Source organism: Pinus tabuliformis, chromosome 4_2, assembly GCF_031772625.1.
Source record: "Pinus tabuliformis cultivar Carrire ecotype Pingquan chromosome 4_2, CPIR1, whole genome shotgun sequence".
NCBI lineage: Eukaryota > Viridiplantae > Streptophyta > Pinopsida > Pinales > Pinaceae > Pinus > Pinus tabuliformis.
Window position 1 is genome coordinate 811,890,264 of NC_142304.1, and position 11,813 is coordinate 811,902,076.

Genomic DNA, 11,813 nt, shown 5'->3' on the forward strand with positions numbered 1-11,813 from the left:
TATAAGGTTCAGGGTGACGGTCATGAAAGAATGGAGTATAATGTATGGTAGTGGGTGAGACACAGGTGACTTCTCTGGATGACATCTCTTGAACATATCAGCGACACTAATGTGATGGATTGGTAGCATTAACCCAAAATATGGATGGTATGGCGTGACCATGGTGATGTGACCGGTGAATGAAACAACCCAACCCGACTCAGATACAGAGTGGAAGTGTCATGTTCAAGAGCGATTTGCTACCAACAAAGTTTCTTTGAGTTTTCTTCCCAATTTTTCCCCAGTCATTGCTGACCAGTACCTCTTTATTTTTTTCAATCCTGAGGAGGATAACATATTCTTGTTCTATAATTTTCCCTTCAGGAAAACCCATCGCTATGTTTTAACGAGCCTAGCGATAGTGAAACTCGTTCTCGTCTATGGACAAGTTTGTCGCTATTAATCTTTTTAACGAGTTTAACGACAAAGATAACTCGGTCCTTTTCAATTTTAGAGAGTCTGAAAAGGAATGTAAAGGAAACTCCAAAATTCCTTTTTCATCATCTAATCCCTCAAGTCCGAAAAAGTATAAAACAATACATAAGGGATGAATTTTCGATACTTTTAACAAGCCGAATAAAACAAGCGCTCGATATTTTTGTGTAGTAATCCCTCAGGTCCAAAAAGATTAAAATCTAGAGGAGGGATAGCACTTCCTGTCCCTTTAACGAGCTGGAAAGGCCAAGGACTCGGTAATCCTTTCATATTTTATGAGTCAGTTGAAAAGATCTTAAAGGAGACTCGTCTTTTGAGGAACGAGTGATAAAACGGGTAGCAGCTGATTCCAGGTAAGGTTTGGAATTTTCCAATCACGGCAGTGTCACAAGGATGGCTAGTGAAATCACTCTTCACAGTTGTTCCTCAAAATGGGTAAACAATCAAATGGAGGTGAATGATTGGCCAATGAAAAAGTGGAGGTGACGGTGCAAACATGACCAAGGCTTTAATGGCTGAAGTACTACATTCATGATGGTTATTTACCAGGGAATAGTTCATTTTTTAACGAGCTTAAACGCGGTTGGAAACATTTTCTCAAGTCTTATGTTTATTTTTTAACGAGCTTGAACTATGTGCTAAAACTACTCGATTAATCCAGTCGTATGATAAGAATGTCTCATATAAAAACATAAACTTTTAGAGTTTTTCCCCACATCCTTTCTTTATGCAAGTTAGGAGACGACCAATCCTACGAGTTTAAAGGGTTAGAGGTCCTATAAATTTAAAAAAATAAATAGTCGCTCTTCGCTTGCACTCAAAAAGGTTTGCATGCCCCCAGGTATAAAACAGAGTTTCAAGGTTACCCCTTCTTCAGTCCGTTAAAACATTTGTTTTACCGAGAGAGGCCTACCTCTTACAAGTTACCCAAAGATTGTTCTATTCATAGTGCAAACAAAACACTTCTTCGGCGATGTCTATCGAAATAAACAAAGGTGAGCATTTGGTATGGTGTGACCATCCCTGACATAACTTTGACAAGAGGATCTTGTTCCAGTCCAACTCCCCCTTCCAATCACGGACGGGAGTACGAAGGTCATATTCTCTCGTCGAAACCTACCTTATACCCGAAGTTTTCCTGCCGAAGCAGACCAGGATGCATGCCCCCTGGGTTTCAGTCATGTCCCCCCGAATCACTCGCACTCATTAGGTGGATGGACTGGAGATTGAGGCATTTCTTGCATGAAAAGACCATTCAGGGATGGTATATGACTATTTGCTATGCGTGATCTGGGAAATGAAAGCTGGTCTACGAGCTTGACCACTCTTCCTTCGTGCGGAAAACACATTACTCTAAAGAGTGAGGAGACAATTGCTCCCATGCAATAAATATAGTCTCGTCCAAGGAGTAGATTGTAATCCAGGGGTCCTTGAACTACCATCATGTTCATGTGAACGATTTTCCCTCTCAATGTTATGGGCACATTGGGAAGGATCCCTAACGGTCGACTGGTTCCTTTATCAAAGTCTATCAGATTTCTCATATCAGGAAAAAGCGATGGCGAACCAAGCGCTTTCCAAGCAGTTGAGGAAAGGATACTCACAGAAGCCCCCTCATCTATGATGGTACCAACCATAACCATTCTATATATTTGAACAATAATTCGGAATGGTACACTAGATGGTAAACGGGGTCTGCCTAGTTGATTCCAATCGAAGGAGACAACTAGGTTTCTTGGAGGTGGGACTGAATAGACGGCCGGGTACGACTCTGAAGGACTTCCTTCCTACGGTAAAGGAATGGGTAAATTGCCCCCATGTTCGTTGGAGTCTATGCTTATGAAGAGAATTTGGACGGTGTCATCCTTGTTCTTTTCAGTGACTGTATCATATGAAGATGAAACCTCTGAAGGCAAGACCGGGTCAACTGCCACCTCGACCTTTTGACTTTCGTCTGGTATGGATTCAGATGGTTTATCTTCAATGATAGATGCTTCAGCCGACCACCTGAGCGGACCAGCCGGATTTTCAACTGGTGACGGACTCGGCAAGAGTTTTTTATATCCAGGAGGAAGTCGTGACGGTGAAACCGGACGATCGTCCAAAACTCTTTTAGCCTCGTCTAAGAAGGGACAACAGTGGACGACATGATCACCTTCGCACAGTTTACAAGGAAATCTATATTTTCCTTTTTGTCCTGGGGCTTCACTTTCACTAGTTGACAGTGTGTTTTCAACATGATCATTAGAGGTTGACGACACCGGGTTGTGCAAACGGGGAGACCAGTCCCTTAAGATCCGAGGGATGTAAGGAAAATCTCTGTGATAGTGGTCTCCCTTGCAAATGACACATGGCGGTCTAGGCCTGGTCGGTGCAGTGTGTGGATTTTTGTTAGATGACATTCGTTTGCCCCCATTTGCTTTTGGCTCCTTCTTCTTCTTATCTTTCTTCTTCTTTTCCTTCTTCTCCTTAGGTACTTGAATTTTGGCTTTAGTAGCCCCATCAAGCGAAGAGGAAGGAGGAGAGGAAGAATTAGAGGAAGTAGAAGGTTGGTGGGTAACTCTGGACTCGTCTAATTGCTGATTCGATTGTTCAGGAATAGTGGTGTTCTGAACGAAAGAGGTTGAGAAGAGCCATACAGGCAAACCAATTGCCAGTCCTGGAAGTGACAATGTGGCCATATGGGGTGCACCAACATCTCCCCAAGAGGAGAAGGGACGAGGATTTCCTCCAAGGGGAATTCCTTGTTTGGTGGACTCCATTTTCTCAACCCAAGATCAACGTAGGAAAGGGTTAATGAATATTTCGTTTAAAATAAATTTTTAGACGCTTTGACACAACTTGTTTTATCAGTTTTTAAGAGTCGAGAAAAAACAAAAGATGACTCTAGTCTCCTTCGATTTTTAATGAGCCTGAAGTGACAAGTGCTCAGATGGACCTTTTCCATTAAGGAGCCTGAAAAGGAACGAAAGGGACTACTTTGGAGATCTAGGTAAAGGGAGTAACAAACCGATCGTAAAACTGCAGAATACTTTTACGATACGGCAGTCAATCTTCCCGAATGTTGTGTTCAGTGCATTGCAATCGATAGGGCGGCAGACACGGCTTCCTATGGATAAAGGATTTAAGCCTATAGGGGTCTCCCAAAATATACTCGACGGTACGTGGGAGCGCAAGTCTGTACTGGCACTTATCGTCTCAAAGTGGAGGAATCACCCAACCATCAGTGAGGACAACAGTTACCAGGATTTACAATGCCGGAATACGTCTCTAGCCTAGACCTCTAAATGTTGTGCGTTAAGTTCCAAAGCGTTGTTAGATTCATTGAATTTATTTTAAGTTGATCTTGCTTATGAAGTTTGCCTTTTGGGTTCACCACGAGATGTAGATGTAATTCTTAAAATGCAATCTAAAGATGATAAACAAAGTTTTTATCTCTTTTATGCAATGAAAATCCTAGCTACTAGGGAAAAGAAAGACAGAATCTTTTCACAAAGAGCAAAGAGCACACTGTAAATGCACTTTCCTAAATCAAGCCAAACAGACTGTCTATATGCAAATGCACATGCATGTATTTGTTTTCGACTTTCTTAATATTGATGTTGAAAAGAAAGTTGATGTACAAATCTGAATTTCTTTTCAAGTGACAAATATAAACAAGCTCTTTTCGAAATCAAAACTAGAGATGATTACGACACCTTACGATTTTGAAATGAATACTTGTTTTTGACACTAGAAAATCACAAATTCAGACCAAAATCAATAGTAACAGGATAATCAACCATCAACAGCAATCAAACTCTTTCCTACGATTGAAATCGACACTTACGACAGATTCAAATCAAAGGACGACAGTACGATTATGCTACTTTTGCTAAGGAGAACTGTAAATGACTCAACAAACACACAAAAACATCTACAGTTCTTTTGTACAAAGGAGGTGGAATAACAGCAAGGAAAAGAGATTTCAAACAGACATATACTGATCACAGGCAGCAAAATTCAGGGATAGAACTCGAAAGAATGAAACACAAGAACCACAACTGCACAGAGTCAATCTGATCAGCGCACCTGTAACACAGAGAATCTGAAATGCAGCGCAGGTTGCCCCTTCGGGAAGTGCGCTGAAATTCAGGATCTCTGAACAGTACCTGCGCTGGGCCAGAAACGCGACTCTGTCTGGGTTTCGGGTCACAGTTTGCAGTTCAGTCCTTGGTTTTTGGCCGAGTAAAAAGCAATCAGTAATGCAACAATCAGTCGTAGATCTAAGGAGGATCTAAGAGCTATCACAAGGGCAATCAGATAGTTTGCGAATCAGCTGTTTAAATCATAAACATATCCAGTGAATGGATTGAAGTAGCAGTTATCTACTTTGCATTTTTTATGGCAAATGCAGTTTGAGAGCTACTTATAAGTTTATGAAACAAACAACAAAGAGATACACAAACAAACTAATTAGACATTCCCCAGCGGAGTCGCCATTTTGTTACCGGGAAAAGTGTCTATTTAGAACTGCTATATCCCACTAAGGTGTGACAGTTGCCTTAGAAATAAACAGAGAAAAACTAATTTTTTATTTCCTTTATGAATTATAGATAGAGAGGAATGGAAAGAACCAACCTGTGTCTTGCGCTAATCCTTTGATCCAATCCCTCTCTTCTTTGATAGTATCTAGCTACCTGCTCCCTTGCTTGCCCAGCTTCAAAAAGTACATGTAAGATCACAGAAGAAGATCACTATACAAAGACATGGATATATATTCATAAACAACTTAGGATCAGATTTAAGTTAACCATACAAAATGTAACAAGCATCAATGATACAAAAGCATGGAGGAAAACTCAAATAGTTTTTATTGATAAACAAGAAAAGATCCAGGAGGAGTTACAACCAGTGGTTCCAACCCAGCATCAACCTCCCAGCAAAGAAGCCCCTCTTCACCTCAAACAAAGCATAAATCACCCAACAATCTGATGTTTGTCTCTAGAAACCAACAGCAATTCCTTACAATATGCAAAATTCCAGCCTCTGGATCTCTGGGATGAGGGATCCATATATAGATATCTGTAAGGAGGATGAGTCAGCTTGTGATTTGATTAGTGTCTTCTCTCTGTCAGTTCTTGCTTCCACTTGGAGACTGAAGGCCTCTTACTCATCCTTGGTCGAATTCAGTGAGGCAAGTGTCACAGGAGAAGATTCTGGAAGCTTCCATTGTCTCTCCACCTCGCAGAATGACACTGCCATTTGTCATTTCTCGCCCATCGCACCCCATAGAAGGGACTTTTGAAATGCAACACACCCTCACAGTGTATTTAGGTGCAATGCAACACACCTAGCCTATGGAGCAGCTGAAATGATCCTGTTTTGACCAATTCTGAGCAGTTTCTCATGGAGAACTTCTGTGAGAAGCTGTAATCTGTTGACCTTGTTCCTTTAGGGGCTAGAACAACACTTTCAGGGACTTAGGAGCCCTTGATTTATGGAAATTTCATGCTTGGGGTTGTAGGGCCCAAAAATGTCTATAACAGGTACATCTCGGACATGTACCTTCATTTTGTTCCTTGAATTTAGGCATCCCTGTCACCATTTGACTCACATCGGGTAGGGCCCCACAATGAAAATGGGCAAACCTCTGGTGCCATAGAAGAGATGTGTCACACGACATGGTCCCCATTGGACTTGATAGAAATTGCCAACAATGAACCCAAGAGTAAAAACATCTTTAAATTTCTTTTTCAAACACATACGTTTCTGTCAATGAATGCCACCCTGTAACCTTTAACTTCCATTGCCAAAATGGACACTAGGTTCTTCTTGAGATCAGGTACATAAAGGACTTCTTGTAAGAGAATCATGTTACCCTCATTCAATTGACAAGTAACATTTCCTACACCATTATGGGGTAGGTGGCATCATCTCCAAGAATAATCTCTGAGATGTTTTCCTTTATCATGTTAGAGAGCACTTCCTTATATCTGGTGAAGTGCCTTAAGGCACCACTATCAATAAGCCAATTTCCCAGCAAGTTTGGTGGAGAGGGCTGACATAAGATAATACTCATTTTGCTTATCAGAAACAACATTTCATTCTTCATACCTAGAGTTCCTTTCTTTCTTGAAGAGTCAACCATTTTCATGATGCCCTGCATTCCTCCTTCCTTAGCCATTGAACCTGTCATTCCTTCGATCATTGAAGATTCCCTTGGAATGATTGTGATCATCATTATGAGATGTTTCCCTTATTATTTGGACATTTCCTTGCATAATGGCCAAATTTATTGCAAGCAAGGCATCGTCCCTTCCTTCCACCCTTAGATCCAGACTTTCCATTGAAGTGACCTTTAGGTAGACCACCAGACACTTATATTATGCCACTCTGATAATATTCTTCACTTTGATTTCACCCTTGGTGAATTTTGAGTTTAGGAGAAGCCAGTACATTTGATTGAGGATCAGGGATTTTACCCTTCACGTAATCCAACACTTCTTGTTCTCAGAAAGTGAGATGAGGAACCCATTGAGCCTTTTGTCCTTTCCAACTGTCTTCGGTGATTTATATTTCACTCTTACTTAGGCTTTGTCTTCACCTCAACTCTGATATAATGTTAATTTTAGGTGTGCTCTATGCTTAGAGCAATTTAATTCATTTTTTCTAGATTAGCAATCACATCAGCATGATAGTAAAGAGCAGATAGAACATAAACATAAACATCAGAAAACAAGCCAACACAAGAGGACACAAGATGTGGCACCATCTAGGGACAAACCCTAATGTGAGGAAACCCTTGATCAAATCTTCTTATATTCTTCAATACTTTGACAAAGAGAGAGATAATACATATACATCAGAAGTCAACACTTTGACTTGTTAATATCATACATCAGAGGTCTTCACCATGAAGATGACAAGGACTGCAGTTATGAACTCGGGTGAAGGGAAACATTCTCCAACTAATTCTCCAAGGTGATTCCATCACCATGCGCCATCCTCAATGCAGTAATATGAACCCATGATAATAGGTCTGTCCATCTCATATTGCAGCAACATCATACAACCCTCTAATGGCTTTAGCAGTATGACAGCTCCATGTATTATGCTAATGATCTCGGGCGTCAAATACCCATATGAAATATTGACTATGTTTTTATGGCCTGCAGCCTAACACACAATTTTCCTCTGCTGCTCACAAGGAATTCCATACCTCCATACGATCAGCTCGTCAATCTGCCTTCTATTAATGACGAAGCCCCACCAAGGTCACTAAATATATGCCTATATTAATATTCCCTCTAATAGTCCCCTTTGTTGCTCCAAAGGTCACTGTACAAAGGTCTTAAACACAGAGATTTCTCTTCCATAGAATTCACTATGCATAGCCTTCATCAAGTTCAGGATCTCACACCCCTTATTCCATCCAAGTGACTGTACACAACTTCTAAATCAAGGTCTGCAACATACAACAATTATTCCCTTTCATTTATGTCAACACGGCCCTAACATATGTTTTTGAAGCACGCCTTGCTGGATAGACTTTAACACATACCCTTCAACACTCTTCTCCATGTCATACAAGCCACTTTAAAACCTTCCTTATCTGTCTGAAGCTTGACGCTATCCCTATCCAAACCAAAGGTCAGATTAGGCATCATATAGTTGTGGTATGCCTATGGCTAGGGCATGCTTGAATAGGCTTCTTTTATACTGTGTCTAGGTCTACTTAAGGCCTACTCTTTCCAGCATATAAGGATCATCCTCTTGCTACATAGAACCCTCATTGAATACAGATTATATCACCTTTGAGGACGATGGTTAGGGAAGCATAGATGCCTCTTGAGACTACGAATTAGAGGATTATGCCTAGGGCTAGTTAAGGCCTCCTCTTTCTATCGTATAGGAGCCTTCTTCAATTGTAGGGCTCTTTTGAACTGCGTGTAGGTCTCTCCTTAGGACTGCGTATAGGTTCCTTTTAGGACAGCGAATAGGTTCTCTTCTAGACCAAGGATTAGATCTCTCCTTGTTGTGTTATTGAGGCCTCATTCACTGCATTAAAGCCTCCTCCATGACAGCATTAAGGTCTAGGGCATCTCCTATAGGGAAGCGTATCCTCTTTAGATCTCTCCTAGCACCAAAACCCAAAGATAAGTGGAGAGGAAGAGATCACAAGAGGTGTGTCTAAAATGACTTGCAAGCCACCTCTATTTATAGTGCAATGTTAAGGATAGATGGGGGTAATTTGGTTGCTGGCCGACCTTGACGAATTGTCACATAACATAAATAAATTCATCCTACACCTATTGACAAGAGGAATCCAAGAAAAATATTAGTTTCCATGAATAATAACACCCACACAGAGATTGGCCCTAGTTGACAATTTTAACAATTTGACATGTATATAAACTAGTTTCTAGTTATAGCTAGGTCTGTCAAGCGAATTGGAGTCCCTTGAGAGATGGTATGGATTTGTTCAATTACAGGTCGTCGTGCTTGGCATAATAAGGTAAGATAACTAGTATATTGTTATATTTGTTTATACACTGACAATTATGTGTTTATGGAAATATGATATAGGGAATTGCATGGCAAAGAGACCGCCATGAAATCTTGGAGAATGCTCAAGTTCAAATTTCCGTTATAAGCATTGGGAACCATGGGATTGAGTCATGGTGTTTGTTTCTAGTCTTATGCTTTCGGTGTTTTGTGATTTTCTTGCACTTGATTTGCAGTTTTATTTATGTCTTGTGCATGCCCATGCCACTTTCTTTGCGGTGTCGTATTGCTATTGGTTTTCATGGTTTTCTTCTAAGTTTTTTTCTTTTGTTATTTCCTTTTTTATTTTGAGGGTCTTAGGAGTTAGTTTGGGAAAAAGAAAGTTAATGGAGTTCACAAAGAGCTAAATAAAACTCAATAGGTAATGTAAGACCCAAATGAAGATCGATGCATGTGTAAGGGAAGCTAAAGGTATGAGTATGGTAGTCGGTTGGACTAGCTGGGTCCATTATGGTAAATGTAAGGTGGTAGTACAAACACGAGAAAAGTAATCAGGAAAGGTAAAGTAAAAATATTTGAGGCATCATATGCCTTGGCTATGTTGGGAATCATTGTTCTCAATGTTGTGCATGTTGTGAATAGATAAAGGGAGTTATCTTAACCTTGACCATATGGTATCTAGTAATTATGTTATGATCATGATTATGTTGATGTATATATATGTATACATGTATGTATGTAAGTATGTATGTCATTTCTAATCGGGTCATCATGGATCATGATTGTTTTATGTTAATGTTTATATATATATGTGTCTGTGTGTGTGTATGTCACTGTTTGATAGGGTTATCAAGGATCATTCTTGTGGAGGAATGATTTCTTATCTAGGTGAATGGCATGAAGAGGTTCTTGGCTATGAGGAATCATGTGGTTATGAGTTGATATTATGTGATTATACTATGTCTATGTTATGGACAGGCTATACTAAGTGATACATCAGCAGAATGAAAGCAATATGATCAACGACATGTTCGGATAAGCATGGATGGCAGATATACACTAGAAGCAAGGTTTCTTGGTAGAGATATTGTGGTTTTGGATGTGCAGTGCTATTGTTTTCTATATGCTGTGCATATTGTATATTCAGTGATTGTACCTATGGTGTTGAGTACTCGTTGTATATATGGTGTTGTGTGCATATTTCATATGCAGTTCTAGGTATACATGGTGCTATGTACATGTTTGATATGCAGTGTTGTGTGCATGTTGGATATGTGGTGTTGTGTACATATGGTGATATGTACATGTTGTATATGTCGTGTTATGTACATATCGTTTTGTGTGCATGTTGTACATATGATGTTGTGTGCATGATTGTACATGTGGTATTCTATGCATGTGGTATTGTGTACATGTTGTATATGTGGTGATGTGTATAGGTGGTGATGTGTACTTGTCGTTCATTTGGTGTTGTGTACATATGGTGTCGTGTACATGTTGTGGATGTGGTACTATGTACATGTGGTATTGTGTACACATTGTACATGTGGTGCGATGTACATGTGGCATTGTGTACATGTTGTGTAGGTGGTAACGTGTACATGTGATGTTGTGCACACATTGTGCAAGTGGTGTTGATTAAATATGGCATTGTATAAATGTTGTACATATGGTACTAGTGTGTGGTATTGTGTGCATGTCATACATGCTATGTTGTGGGCTATGTATGTGTATTGTGTAGTTGTAGTATTGTGACATGTGTATTGATTTTGTTGTACTCTGTGTAGTACATGTATTATGTTGTGTTGTATGCTAGGTGTAGGTACATGTATTGTTTGGTGTTGTACATTGGGTATAGATGTATGTGTTGTGTTGTACATCGGGTGTAGGTGTATGTGTTGTGTTGTACACCAAGTGTAGGTGTATGTTTTGTGATGTACATTATGTATGTGTATGTGATTGAGGAAAGGAAAAGGCACTGGGTGTTGCTGGGTGTGGTAACCAATCAAATGTGTATACGGAAAGGACAAACGATAACGGTAGAAGCTAAGGATTGATTAAAAAATAAGTATTAGTATTTTATTCGAGTTTTATTATGCATGTGATCTATGATTCTGGCTTATGATGATTGCATGTGATTCATGATTTTGATCTATGATGGTTATGTTCAAGCTAACTGTATGTGATATGTTTATACATAATGATTTGATCAAAGATGCTAGTTTGACATGTTGTGATAGGAAGTAAACAAGATTGCAAGTGTACCTTATTAACAAGCTACCAATGAGGTATGATGTGAATTTATTTCAATCTATTTTAAATATAATCGAAGTTATTTGCTTGGTACAAGAAGCCCAAAAATGCCCAATTGGGTGGTTGAAATTGACTGCAAGAATTAGCAGCGCTAGTGAAAGAAATTGGAACATGTCGCAGTATGTTGGTAAAGCACTTCAGGAGAAGGGCTTTGGTGCAGGTAAATTCTCAGTGTGGACACAAACAATTCCTCTAGCCCGAGAGAGAGGGTCTAGCCACAAACAAACAATCTATGGAAAACTTCCTTAAGCTAGAATCAAATAAGAGGGCCTACCTCTTAGAATGCTATTCTGCTTGGTGATGATCCTGCTTCCTTACTCCAGCTACTTTTCGTTTCCTTCCTTTGAATACTTGAAACAAGCAAACAAACAACAACAATAAACGTGATAGCATACAAATTGCATTCAGCCTACTTAACAGGTCAAGGAACATTAAGCCATCAAATTTAAGATAACACTTCAATGTAGGAAATCAATCAATAATTGTATTCATATAAGTTTAGAAAGAGATTACAACCAATGCCTTGACGTTGCTGGTCT